A 15,101-nucleotide genomic window follows, 5' to 3' on the forward strand; every position below is an offset into this window, starting at 1 on the left:
TTGAAGGTGTTCTCTCTTCTCTCCTCTTCCATCGGGTAGGAGATACAAGAGCCTGAGGGCACGTACCACCAGACTTAAGGACAGCTTCTACCCCACTGTGATAAGACTATTGAACGGTTCCCTTATATGATGAGATGGACTATGACCTCACGAGCTACCTTGTTGTGACCTTGCACCCTATTGCACTGCACTTTCTCTGTAGCTGTGACACTTTACTCTGTACTGTTATTGTTTTTACCTGTACTACCTCAATGCACTCTGTACTAACCCAATGTAACTGCACTGTGTAATGAATTGATCTGTATGATCGGTATGCAAGACAAGTTTTTCACTGTACCTCGACACAAGTGACAATAATAAGCCAATACCAATACCAATGCTGTATGATTCAGTGACATTGCTGAGTTATTTCAGAGCATTGTCAGGAAACAACCACCTCGCTGTGGGTCGTGGTCACATATACAGCAGACCAGGTAAGGAGAGCAGATTTCTTTCTCGATGAGTGAACCAGGTGAGTTTTTAAAACAATCCGGCCGTTTTATGGTCACACAAAGAGACCGCAGATGCTGGAATCTGGAGCAACGAACAAATTACTGGAGGTACTCAGCGGGTCAGGCAGCATCTGTGGAGGGAAACGGACAGTCGACCTTTCGGGTTGAGACCCTTCATCCGGACTGAAAGAGGGGAGGGGAGACGGCCGGTGTAAAGGGGTGAGGGGGGTGGAGGAAGAGAGTCATAGAGTAATACAGCACAGAAACACGCCCCTTGGCAAACTAGCGAGAGGTAGATCCTGGTGAGGAGGGGTTTTCTGGTCACCATTACTGACACTTCTTTTTATTCTAAATTCCAGATTTATTTAATAGTCCAGATTCAAAGTCCTGAGGTGCCCTGGTGGAGTTTGAACTCACAACTCGGTTTCTGTTACCTTGTTATAGGAAAGGTGTCATTAAGCTGGGAAGAGCACAAATAAGATTTACGAGGATGTTGGCAGGACTCGAGGGCATAAGTTATAGGGAAGGGTTGGGCAGGCTATTCATGGGAGCATAGAGTGGTGTCTGTACAGAGGTGCATAAAATCAGAAGGGGCATAGATAGGGTGAGTGCACAGGGAAAGTGAATCAAAAACCAGAGGGCATAGGTTTAAGGTGAGAGGGGAAAGATTTAAAAGGGACCTGAGGGGAAACTTCTTCACGCAGAGGGTGGTGGGTGTATGGAGCGAACTGCCAGAGGAAGTGGTTGAGGCAGGTACAATATCAACATTTAAAAGGTACATGGATAGGAAAGGTTTATACGGATACGGGTCAAATGCAGGCAATTGGACTACATTAGATGGGCAGGGTAGTGTAGTGTTTAGCATAACACTATTACAGCACCAGCGACCCGGGTTCAATTCCCGCCGCGGTCTGTAAGGAACTTGTACGTTCTTCCCATGTCTGCGTGGGTTACCTCCAGGTGCTCCGGTTTCCTCCCACATTCCAAAGATGTACGGGTTAGGAAGCTGTGGGCATGCTATGTTGGCGCCGGAAGTGTGGCGACACTTGTGGGCTGCCCCCAGAACACTCTACGCAAAAAGATGCATTTCACTGTGTTTCGATGTACATGTGACTAATAAAGATATCTTATCTTTTCTTATGAGTTGGGCAGAAGGGCCTGTTTCTGTGCTGTATTACTCTATGACCTTATCTCGCAATTAAAAGATCAGAACTCTTAATGACAGCCCATCGTGCACCTGTACTGCATTCTTAATGCACACCGGCATGTCAACTGGGTTAATACTTATCAAGGACACGGCACCTTCCATGGTGGGATAGCCTGCCACTGTTCAAGGTGCCAGAACTGGATTCCAGGCCACCTGTGGGTGGAATCGAATTGGCAGCACTGATGGGAGCAGACAGCGTCACCCTCAGAGGGGGACCACATCTATTTCCAGGGTTAACGACCACAGGAAGACAAGTAGATCACAAATCAAACACCTCGGTTCAATAACAATACAAATGCAAACATTGGAAATCTGAAACAAGAAACAGAGAATGCTGGAAACTTTCAGCAGGTCAGGCAGCATCTGTGGAGAGAGAAGCAGAGTAAGGTGTCTCTACTGTTGATGGGAAGACGTCCCACTGATGCTCCTTCCTTTGGCACATCCATCTTGGCCTTGAGCACCTTCAGTGACGTGATCTCCATAGCGTTCCCATCGCTGAGTGTCCTCCTCAGCTCACAGAGTTTTTGCAAGGTGTTGCCCACAGGGTAACAGCATGACATAGACAGAAGGCTGCTGGCCCATGTCGGAGTGACCAACCTTCCCAAAACAGCTGCACAGCTCCCCACATCTGCAGTGATCTGAGCATTCCCTGGTGTGCATCACCAACAAATACGTGCGCAGTTACCCACCAACTGCACCTCCCAAATTCATGACCTCTATCACCTCGAAGGAGAAGGGTAGTAGGTACATGCAAACACTGCCCTCTGCAGGTTCCCCTTCACATCATGCACCATTCTGACTTGGAAATGTATCGATGTCGCTGGGTTCAAACCTTGGAACGCTGTCCTCAACAAAACTGTGGGAGCAACTTCACCACACAGGCTGCTGTAGATACATATCAACGTAATAAACAGGAGAAAGCCACTGGGTCTCTCAAGAATGGATGCAAGGGTCTTTGTCTCAGTCCATCCCCAGCAGCTACGTGAACTATGGGCTGGTCCCGGGGACACACACCGAGACAGACATCAAGTGCTGCTGGAAGGTCATCAACTCGGTGAAGGACGCCCCTTGGTCTGCCCAAAACTTGTTGGTCTCCCAGCACAGCCAGATGTCCGTGAGGGAATGCTGCTGACTGGCACATTCCAGGCTGCAGGAGTCCGTGCTGAGGGATGCACTGAAGCTGGGTGCAGCCAATGCTGAGGCTCTGTGGGGAAGGCCCACAGTCTGTGCTCCTTCCGCTACCACACATGGAGGAGCTGAGGGAAGCCCCTCAGGAATGAACTGGTGTTGAGTCAATAACACGGTAGCGTAGCGGTTAGCGTAACGGTATTACAGTGCCAGCGATTGGGGCTCAATTCCCGCTGCTGTCTGTAAGGAGTTTGTACGTTCTCCCTGTGTCTGCGTGGGTTTCCTCCGGGTGCTCCAGTTTCCTCCCACATTCCAAAGACGTACGGATTATTAGGTTAACATGGGTGTAATTGGGCGGCGTGGTCTCGTTGGGCAGGAAGGGCCTGTTACTGTGCTGTATAAGTAAAGTTTTAAAAAGTATTACCCCGGGGGGCCACATGAATGGTAATGGTGCTATAGTTTAAAAAAAAGTGTTTACACTACTAATGTATTGACCAAATGACACGAAGGATGTAAGAGATTTTGTTTTGCACTGTTTATTCTCTTGTATATTTTTTTCATTCTGAATGAAGTTTATTTTTGAAATTAAAAGAAAGCATGCTCCACCATTCAGTAAGATCAGGGCTGATCTAATCATGGCCTCAGCTTCACTGCACTGCCTGTTCCCCACAACTCTCGATTCCCCTGACACTGTCTATCCAGTGACCCTCATCACCACAGCTCCTGGAGTAGAGAATTCTGAACAGTCACAACCTTCTGAGAAAGGAAACTCCTCCAACTCTCCGCCTGATTTGGGTGACTCCTTATTCTGAGTATTCCATGAGTGGTTCACGAAGGCCCCCTCCTTGGGGAGATGAAATAAATGTTAGATGTGTGGATTAGGGGGAATTGACTATAAGGAGAGCTTCGACCAACTATAGGGGTGTTTTCTCTGGAGTGTCAGAGGCTGAAGGGAGACCTGATAGAAATTTATAAAATTATGATAGGGTAGACAGTCATAATCTTTTTCCCAGGGTAGAAATGTCAGATACTAGAGGACATGCATCTAAGGTGAGAGGGCGAAAGTTTAAAGGAGATGTGTGGGGCAAGTTTTTTACACAGAGAGTGGTGGGTGCCTGGAACAGGCTGCCAGGGGTGGTGGTGGAGGCAGATACGATAGTGGCTTTTAAGAGACTTTTGGATATGCAGGGAATGGAGGGATACAGATCATGTGCAGGTACAAGGGATTATTTTAATTTAGCATCATGTTCAGCACAGACATCGTGGGCCAAAGGGCCTGTTCCTGTGCGGTACGGTTCTACGTTCTATGTTCTATGAGGAATGTCAATGTTCCGTGAATGAATGAATAACAACAGGTGTATATGCCATACTGCCAGGGTTCACACCAATGACTATAGCTTGTGGTGCACTCCTCTGGTGCACCATCTCAGCTTCACCCTTGGAATTGTGATGACCCAACCAAACTGTCAGGAGCTGAACCCCACCACCGGTAGAATCTACAGGAGGTGCTGCCTCTGGAAGGCAACATCCATCATCAAAGGTCCCCACCATCCGGGCCATGCCATCTTCTCGCAGCTCCCATCAGTCAGGAGGTTCAGAAGCCTGAAGTCCCACACCACCAGGTTCAAGAACAGCTACTTCCCTTCAACTATTCGGTTCTGAACCAGCCGGCAAAACCCTAATCACCACAGTTTAGCAACACTATGACCACTTTGATCAGTTTGCACTAAAATGGACAGTTTATTTTTGCTCTAATTGTGTTCTTTCTTGTAAAAATTGTGTATAATTTATGTTTGGCCAAGAAAGCTCACCAGCGCCTCTACTTCTTCAGGAGGCTAAAGAAATTTGGCATGTCCCCTTTGACATTCATCAATTTTTATCCATGCACCATAGAAAGCATCCTGTCCAGATGCATCAAGGCTTGGTACGGCAACTGCTCTGCCCCGGACTGCAAGAAACTGCAGAGAGTTGTGGACACAGCTCAGCACATCACGGAAACCAGCCTCCCCTCCGTGGACTCTGTCTACATTTCTCGCTGCCTCGGTAAAGCAGCCAACATAATCAAAGACCCCACCCACCCCAGACATTCTCTCTTCTCCCCCCTCCCGTTGGGCAGAAGATACAAAAGCCTGAAAGCATGTACCAGCAGGCTCAAGGACAGCTTCTATCCTGCTGTTATAAAACTATTGAATGGTCCCCTAGTACGATAAAATGGACTCTTGACCTCACCATCTACCTTGTAACCTTGCATCTTATCGTCTGCCTGCACTGCACTTTCTCTGTAACAGTAACACTTTATTCTGCATTCTGTTATTGTTTTACCTTGTACTACCTCAATGCACTGTGTAATGAATTGATCTGTATGAACGGTATGCAAGACAAGTTTTTCACTGAACTTCAGTGCATGTTACAATAATAAACGAATTTATCAATTTTAAAAATTACCAATTATTTGTTTTTCTTGTGAATGGTACTTATCTGATGCTATGTGCCTGTGATGCTGCTGCAAGTAAGTTTTTCATTGCACCTGTGCACACATGGACTTGTGTACATAACAATAAACTCGTTTTTGACTTTGACACTCTGGGGTACATACAGGTGACCAAAGCCCAGAGAGAGGTCTCCAAGTAACTACTGATCTCTAATTTGCTCTCCAATTACAGGTTCTCTCTGGGCTACGAACACCCGACTTCCGTACAACACGTACGTATGACCGAGGGTTTGGGAGACTGGTGCGATGGATTTGCCAGCTGCAGGCATCTTCTGCCAGGTAGGAATTTGGTTCGCGGCTGCAATTCTGACTTGTGAACTGTTGGGGTTACGAACATTTCACACAGGAACGGAACCCCGTCGAAACTTGGGGAGGATCTATCCTTGTTTTGCAACAACAGCTGATGTTGTGAAGCACATTGTCAGTCACAGAATTCAGATGCATTTTGTGTGGGGTTGTGTGGGCCTGGGACTGTGGCATTGTCGAAGAAAGGAAATGATAAGATGCACAGACAAAGGTTTTACCGAGTCATAGAATCATACAGCACGGAAACAGGCCCTTCGGCCCAACTGGTCCACGCTGACCAAGATGCCCCATCCAAGCTGATCCTCTCCACGTACCTGTCTAAGTGTTTTTTAAATGTTAATGTACCTGCCTCAACCATTTCCTCTGGCAGCTCGTTGCATAAACTGCCCACCCTCTGTGTAAAAAAGTTGCCCCTCAGGTTCCTATTAAATCTGTCCCCTCTTACCTTAAACCTATGCCCTCTAGTTTTTGATTCTCCAACCCTGGAAAAAAGACTGTGCGCATTCATTCTTTCTATGCCCCTCATGATTTTATACACCTCTATAGGATCACCCCTCAGTCTCCTACCCTCCAAGGAATAAAGTCCCAGCCTGTCCAACCTCTCCCTGTAACACAGGCCCTCGAGTCCTGGCGACATCCTGGTAAATTTCCTCTGCATTCTTTCCAATTTAATAACATCTTTCCTACAGCAGGGTGACACAATATGTATTTTATGTTATCCAAGTTTCAATAATTCAAGTCATCTGGGAAAAAAAGCCCTCAATTTATATCTGCCCAACACCCCTCCCCTCCCCAATTTGATTCCACGCTCCACCTTCCTCTCCTATCAAATCCCACCATCTGCGGCTCTCTGTCACCTCCACCCATCACCTCCCGGCCTCTGTCGCTATTCCCACCCTCCCCTCCTCCATCTGCCCGTCACCCCTCCTCACCTGGATCCACCCATCACCTGTCAGCTCTTGCTCCACATGCTTCGCCTCCCCCCCTCCCCTTTCTACTGGCGGTCTCCCTGCTACTGTTCTAATCTACGGAAAGGAAACGTTGACTGTCCACTTCCCTCCACAGATGCTGCCTGACCCGTTGAGTTCCTCCCGCAGCCTGTTTTTTTGCCCTCGATTTACAGGCTGGCATTTCCTTCCAGGCAGTTACTGTGCACCATCACCAGGTGGTGGCATTGCGCTGTGGTGGCGCCCACGTCTCACCACACTGGCACATCTCTGCACAACGGACATCATCGGCCCAGAGTCTGACACCAGAATGTTGACCACTGATATCCTCATCACAGTGCTGTTTGTGAGAGCTTACTGTGCACGTTTTCACCACAGCATAACAATGACAGCAAAAGTGGAGCAACAGGGAGTGTTGCTGCCTCACAGCTCCAGTGACCTGGGTTTGATCCTGAACCTGGGAGTTTCAGAATTAGAATCAGGTTTATTATCAATGACTTATATGATGTGAAATTTGTTGCTTTGCGGCAGCAGTACAGTGCAAGGACATAAAATTAGTATAAATTACAAAAATAAGTAGTGAGAAACAAAAAGGAATAACGAGGTAGTGTTCATGGGTTCATGGAACGTTCAGAAATCTGATGGCGGAGGAGAAGAAGCTGTTCCTGAATCGTTGAGACACAGTGAAAAACTTTTGTTTGTGTGCTGTCTAGACAGATCATGCCGTACATAAGGTGGGTAAAAGAAAAACAGAATGCAGAATATCGTGTTGCAGTTACAGAGAGAGTGCAGGGCAGGTAGACAGATAAGGTGCAAAGGCCACAGTGAGGTAGATTGGGAGATCAAGAGTTTATCTGTTAGTGTGTGAGAGGTCCATTGAATAGTCTGACGACAGCGGGATAGAAGCTGTCCTTGAGTCTGGTGGTTCGTGCTTTCAGACTTTTGTATCTTCTGCCTGACAGGAGGTGGGGAGAAGAGAGAATGACTGGGATGATTACGTTGGCTGATTATGCCTTGCATACTGTTCATACAGATCATTTCATTGCATAGTGCATTGAGGTAGTACAAGGTAAAACAATACAGAATGCAGATTAAAGTGTTACCGTTACAGAGAAAGTGCAGTGTAGTTAGACAATAAGGTGCAAGGTCATAACTAGGCAGATTGTGAGATCAACTAGGCAGATTGTGAGGATTGACATTCTGTCTTATCGTACTGGGGAAGTGAACAGAATTAAGTTGGTTTATTATTATCACTTGTACCGAGGTACAGTAAAAAACTTGTCTTGCATACCGATCATACAGTTCAATTCATTACACAGTGCACTGAGGTAGTACAAGGGAAAACAATAACAGAATGCAGAATAAAGTGGTACTGTTACAGGTGTCTTTGAATCATAAGGTAAAAGATATATGAATGACTTCACCTTATTGGCCACTGGGAGGGATTGCGATGTCGCCAGATGATGAAGGCATTCTGGAAACATAAGCTCCTTCCCTGATTGGACAGAGTCAGCATGGTTATCAGCACAAGGCGCAGTTAAACTACAGTGACCTGTCTGGGGGAAGCCATCTCCTCACCCACCGATACCATGGCAGTGCAGTGACATGACTTCTGTGATAGTTTAGTCATCCTACTTTTGCTCAGATTGCTTCAACTTTCAGATGTCATTATTTTTCAGTACAAGGTTGAAACATAAAGTGAAAGGTTGGCTAAATCCTGGGTGTATCAGAATTAATTTCAGTTACTAAAGACTTGCTGGGTTTGCCTTTGTGTTTGTGGTGAAATTCTGCAGCCACCATCTCTCACTGATGTACTGAGGCAGGCCTGCATGATCTGCAGTGCCGTCTATCTCTTGAGATGCTAAGTCGAAGCCTTCCATTCCCCTCCATGGACTCCATGTCTACACTTCCTGCTGCCTCGGGAAAGCAGCCGACGTAATCAGAGACCCCTCCCACCCCGGACATTTTCCCTTCTCCCCTCTCCCGTCAGGCAGAAGATACAAAACCTTGAGAACATGTGCTACCAGATTCAAAGACAGCTTCTATCCCTCTGTTTTAAGACTATTGAACACGGTAGTGTAGCGGTTAGCGTAACCCTATTACAGCGCCAGCGACCCGGGTTCAATTCCCGCCGCTCTCTGTAAGGAGTTTGTATGTTCTCCCCGTGTCTGCGTGGGTTTCCTCCGGGTGCTTCGGTTTCCTCCCACATTCCAAAGACATACGGGTTAGGAAGTTGTGGGCATGCTATGCTGGCGCCGGAAGTGTGGCGACACTTGTGGGCTGCCCCAGGACACTCAATGTAAAAGATGCATTTCACTGTGTGTTTTTATGTGCATGTGACTAATAAAGAAATCTTATCTTATCAATCTACCTTGTCGTGGCCCTTGTCTGCCTGCACTGCACTTTTTCTGTAACTGTAACACTTTATTCTGCATTCTGTTTTCCTTTTTACTACCTCGATGTAATTATGTATGGCATGATCTGTTATCGTTTTTCCTTTCGTACTACCTCAATGTACTTATCACAAGATCACAAGATCACAAGATAAGGGAGCAGAAGCAGGCCATTCGGCCCATCGAGTCTGCTCCAAGGAAAAGGGAAAAAGAAATGGGGTGGGAAAAAAAGAGAGAGAAAAAAAAAACTATTCTAATCCCATTTGCCAGCCTTATCCCCATATCCCTTGATACCCTGACTATTTAGATATCTGTCTATCTCCTCCTTGAACACCCCCACTGATCTGGCCTCCACTGCTGTGCGTGGCAAGGAGTTCCACAATTTCACCACCCTCTGGGTAAAGAAACTTCTCCTCATCTCTGTCTTGAAACTGTACCCTCTAATTCTAAGATTGTGCCCTCTGGTCCTGGACACGCCCACCAAGGGAAACAGCCTAGCCACATCTACTCTATCCTTACCTGTCAACATTTTAAATGTCGCTACGAGGTCCCCTCTCATCCTTCTGTACTCCAGCGAGTACAGTCCAAGAGCCGACAAACGCTCATCGTACTTAAGCCCTTTCATTCCTGGAATCATTCTCGTAAATCTCCTCTGAACCCTCTCCAACGTCAGCACATCCTTCCTAAGATGCGGGGCCCAAAACTGCGCACAGTATTCCAAATGAGGCCTCACTAGCGCCCCGTAGAGCCTCATCAACACTTCCTTACTTTTATACACTATACCTCTCGAGATGAATGCCAACATAGCATTCGCTTTCTTAACCACCGATCCAACCTGGTGGTTAACTTTTAAGGTATCTTGTATAAGTACCCCCAAGTCCCTTTGTACTACCGCACTATCAATCTTCTCTCCTTCTAGATAATAATCTACCCGCTTATTTCTACTTCCAAAGTGTACAACTGCACATTTCTCAACATTGAATCTCATCTGCCATTTTCTTGCCCATTCTCCTAAACTGTCTAGGTCCCTCTGCATTCTTTCTATTTCCTCTATGCTCCCTACTCCTCCACTTATCTTGGTGTCATCCGCAAACTTAGCCACACAACCATTTATTCCATCATCCAAATCATTGATGTACAAGGTAAAAAGGAGAGGCCCCAACACCGACCCTTGCGGCACACCACTAGTAACCGGTAACCAACCAGAACGAGATCCTTTTATTTCCACCCTTTGCTTCCTGCCAACCAGCCAATTCTCCACCCATTTTGCTACCCTGCCCATAATTCCATGACCTCTCATCTTATTAATCAGTCTCTTGTGAGGCACCTTATCAAAGGCCTTTTGAAAGTCTAAATACACAACATCTACCGCCTCTCCCTTATCCACCCTACCTGTGATTTCTTCAAAAAACTCCAATAGGTTGGTCAGACAGGACCTCCCCTTCACAAAACCATGTTGACTAGGTCCTATCTTGCCTTGCGCCTCTAGGTATTCGGTAACCTCCTCCTTGAGGATAGACTCCAATAATTTTCCCACCACTGACGTCAGACTAATAGGTCTGTAATTGCCTTTGTGCTGCCTCCCACCTTTCTTATATAACGGAACTACATTCGCTACCCTCCAGTCCTCCGGAACCATGCCAGAATCTATCGATTCCTGAAAAATAATCGCCAACGCCTCCGCTATCTCCACAGCCACCTCCTTCAGAACCCGGGGATGCACCTCATCCGGTCCGGGAGACTTATCAGCCTTAAGCCCCTTTAGTTTTCCAAGCACCTTCTCCCTATTAATCTCAATTGAACTCAGCTCCAATTCGTGAGACTCCTGACTAATGGGCACATTGCTTATGTCCTCCACGGTGAAGACCGATGCAAAACACTTATGTTTGGAATGATCTGTCTGGATGGCATGCAAACAAGGCTTTTCACTGCATCTTGTTACATGTGACAATAATAAACCAATTACCAGTTACCACTAAACCCTTGCCTTGATTCCTGGGTCAGGGATTGGCATTGAGCATTCATCGAGGAATATCCAAATCAAACACTACAGCACTTGGCCAAAAGCTTCACCTTGCACCTGGCATGATTCTCACCAGCTCCACAAAGCCCCAATGGTATTTTGCTTTCAGAATTCTTCTCCGTACCTTCTCCAAGTTCAGAAGCTGTCAACAATCGGCCAACATAACTCCACCTTTTTAAATAATTCACAGGCTGATCAAGTGCTTGAGAATTTCAGCGCCTTCCCTGTTTATCTGTGTTTTTTTTAACTTGCACTCTTTAAAACCAAGCCTGCACAGGTCTATTAAGAATTAATGTATATTTTGAATCTGTTCGTTTGCCAATTCTCAGCTCTTTTCTTTCTAGCAGCTGACGTTTGCATTCTCCTGAAAATCGAGCAGCAACTTCTGAGAGTTAATTTGAACAAATGTGCCAATTATGTCCATAACTCTCAGGGCGACGATCACCAAGTAATTGGACTAAGCTTAGCTGTCTCCTCCCCCCTTTCCTCACCAGAGGGACATGAAGTCAAAACGAGCTGTTGTGCAGGTGTAATCTCCTGGGACAATGCTACTTTAAATTGTGCTTTTGTTAAGACTACAGCAATCCATCATTAATTATTGGGCAGTGTGGCTGTATTAGTACATTGGCTCAGTTAGAAGCAGCTGAACAGTTTGAGACAGAAATTAAAGTTTTCATTCTACATAATGTCCTTCAATAGAATAAGAGGAGCAGAATGGAGCAGTTCATTGCTGAACTTGAATCATCATTGGTCAGACCACACTTGGAGTATTGTGAGCATTTTTGGGCCCCATATCTAAGGAGGGATGTGCTGGTGTTGGAGAGGGTCCAGAGGAGGTTTATGAGAATGATCCTGGAGATGAAAGGGTTAATGTATGAGGAGAGTTTGATGGCTCTGGGCCTGTATTCACTGGTTCAGAAGAATGAGGGGGTGGGGGGGAAATCTCACTGAAACCTCCCGAACATTGAAAGGCCTGGAGAGAGTGGACGTGGAGAGGATGTTTCCATCAGTGGGAGAGTCTAAGATCAGAGGGCACAGCCTCAGGATAAAAGGATGTCCCTTTAGAACAGAGATAAGGAGGAATTTCTTCAGCCAGAGGGTGGTGAATCTGTGAAATTCACCGCCACAGACGGCTGTGGAGGCCAAGTCATTGGGTGTACTTAAAGCAGAGGTTGATAGGTTCTTGATTAGTAAGGGCGTCAAAGGTTCCGGGGAGAAGGCAGGAGAATGGGGTTGAGAGGGAAAAGTAAATCAGCCATGATTGAATGGCAGAGCAGACTTGATGGGTCGAATGGCCTAATTCTGTTCCTATGTCTTATGGCCTTCTTGTCAAAGCCTGGAAGGTAAGGACCCAATGCAGGCAAATCAGATGAGTACAGATGTGGTAGAACAGACAGCAGGGAAATGATGGACTGAAGGGCCCATTGTGCTGACTCTATGTAGATAATACAGCAGCTGTCATACATAGTAAGCTCCCACAGTCAGCGATGTGATGATGAGTGATCTTGGTTGAAGAGTAGATACTGTGTGAGATCCTGGTGAGAATTCTTCTCCTCTCCCTCTGCTATGGGTTCCTTTGTACGCACTGAGAGGTTAATACCACCTCCAAAAGATGGCAACTCCGGCTGTGTGACATAGGATCAGGCTTGAGGGGTCGAGTGACCTAATCCTGCTCCTAATTCTCACCGTCCTCACTACCGGCAGTGGGATTTGAGCCTGTTGTCTTAGCTTGACCCACAGATGATCACTGTGTTCTTTTTCAGTGTCACCCTCAAATTTGTCTCAGTGGTGATAGGAACACAGGAATAAGCACAGCCTTTGAGTTTTAATTAAATCATGGCTCAGCTGTGCCTTTAACTTCATCCAGCTGCCACACCATAGCCAATACTTCAACCCAAAAGATTTCTGTTTTCGAATTTTCCACTGAGCCCCAACGTCAGTGGGTTTTTTGGAGGAGAGAGCTTCAGATATCCATTCTCCTTTCTAGATTCATTGAATAGTACAGCATGGAAACAGGCCCTTCGGCCCAACTTGTCCATGTCAACCAAGATGTCCATCTAAGCTAGTCCCATTTGCCCACATTTGGCCCATCTCCCTCTAATATTTTCTTATCCACGTACTTGTCCAAGTGTCTCTTAAATGTTGTTCTTGTACCTGCCTCAACCACTTCCTCTGGCAGCTCGTTCCATATTGAAGAAGAGCTTTCCTCACATTAGCCCTCAGTGGCTGGGCTCTTGATGTGAAGTTAATGCCACAGTGGAGCAATCAAGTTATACAGCACAGAAACAGGCCCTTCGGCCCATCATATCCATGCCAATCTTCAACTATCTAACTGCACTCATCCCGTTTACCAGCACGATCCATAGCCTTCCATGCCTTGGTGATTCAAGTGATCATCCAGACACTTCTTAAACTCAAGCAGTGGGTTACAGATTCCAACCACTCTCTGGGTGAAAAAAATTCTTCCTCATATCCCTTCTAATCTTTTCCTCTCTTACGCTAGGCATGTCCTTTAGTTTTTGATGTCTACAATTTTCCTAACTTCCACCCTGTTTATGTCCCTTATAATTTTGTATACTTCAATCAGATCTCCCCCCTCAACCTCCTCTTCTCGAGGCTCATAACTGAAACACTCCATTCCAAGCAACACCCTGGTGAATCTCCTCTGCACCCTCTCCAGTGCAATCACGTCCTTCCTATGGTGTGGTGAAAATTCTGGACTTCCCCTTCAGATGGAAAGTTTCTCTCTGTAACTGCAAAGGCAGCGTATAACTTATCCTGGCTTTCAAATCTAATCAATGTTCTCTTTAAGATCTCATTTGCCCTGTGCAGTTTGGCCTCTCGTTCTGCGTTAGATCGAGATCTATTAATCTCGTTAATGGAGATCTATTAATGGTCCCTTCATACTTTTTCCCAGGGTAGAAACGTCAAGTATTAGAGGACATTCATTTAATGTGAGAGGACGAAAGTTTAAAGGAGATGTGCGGGGCAAGTTTTTCTACACAGGGAGTGGTGGGTGCCTGGAATGGGCTGCCAGGGGCGGTGGTGGTGGAAGCAGATACGATAGTGGTGTTGAAGAGGTTTTTAGATAGACACATGCACATGCAAGGAATGGAGTTGATATGGATCAGGCAGAAGAGAGTTAGTTTAATTTGGCATTGTATTCGGTGCAGACATTGTGGGCCGAAGGGTCCGTTCCTGTGCTGTACAATTCTATGTTCTACATTCGAAATGTCCGTCAGTCAATGGATTAGATATAGTGACTCACTTTGCCCCCAGACTTCTTGAGGTAGAAAATTCTAAAGGCTCACAACACTCTGAGGGAAGAAATTCCTTCTCATTTCCATATTAAGTGGGTGACTCCTTATTCTGAAATTATGCCCTCCTGTTCTATGTACTCCCACTAAGGGCAAACATCCTCTCACCGTCCACCCTGTCCATCCACTTCAGAACTGTGTGAATTTGAATATGATCACCCCTCATTATTTAGCTGTAATGACTTTTGGCCCAACCTGCTTGACCTTTCATCTTACGTCAACGTCTTCATTCAAGGAATCAGAGGTGTGACCATCTCTGCAGTTTTCAGTGAGGGCATATTCTTGCTTAGATATGGAGACCAAAATTTTACACAGTACTCCAGGCGCAGTCTCACCATCATCTTATAAACTTTCCTACTTCATACCCCTTGCAATAAAGGTCAACATTCCATTAGCCTTCCAAATCACTTGCATTACCTGTGGGCTAACCCTTTGAGTTTCATGCACGCGAACCCCAGATTCATCTCACCCCATTTAAACAATAATTTGCTTTTCCACATCTTCCTTCCAAAGTTGACAACCTCACATTTTTCCCACACTATACTCCATCTGCCAAATTCTTGCCCACTCACTTAAGCTACCTTTGTCCGTGCAGAAATTCTTTGTCTTCTCTTCGGGATTTGTTAATCATTGTAGAGGCATGGTTCAACCTTGACCTCGGGTGATGTCTGTGTGGAGTTTGCAAGTCCTGAGATAGGGGTCTTGACCCGACACATCAACAATTCCTTTCCCCCCACAGATGCTGCTCGACCCGCTGAGTTCCTCCGGCAGATTGTTTGTTGCACGTTCTTCCTGAGG

General features: G+C 46.1%; 1 protein-coding gene across 6 annotated transcripts in view; it reads right to left on the reverse strand.

Moving 5' to 3' along the window:
• The window catches only part of LOC127579658 (netrin receptor UNC5C-like), a 401,675-nt gene that overhangs the window by 75,737 nt on the left and 310,837 nt on the right, over positions 1 to 15,101 (reverse strand). The window lies entirely within an intron of this gene.

The sequence above is a fragment of the Pristis pectinata genome, chromosome 2 (assembly GCF_009764475.1).
Source record: "Pristis pectinata isolate sPriPec2 chromosome 2, sPriPec2.1.pri, whole genome shotgun sequence".
NCBI lineage: Eukaryota > Metazoa > Chordata > Chondrichthyes > Rhinopristiformes > Pristidae > Pristis > Pristis pectinata.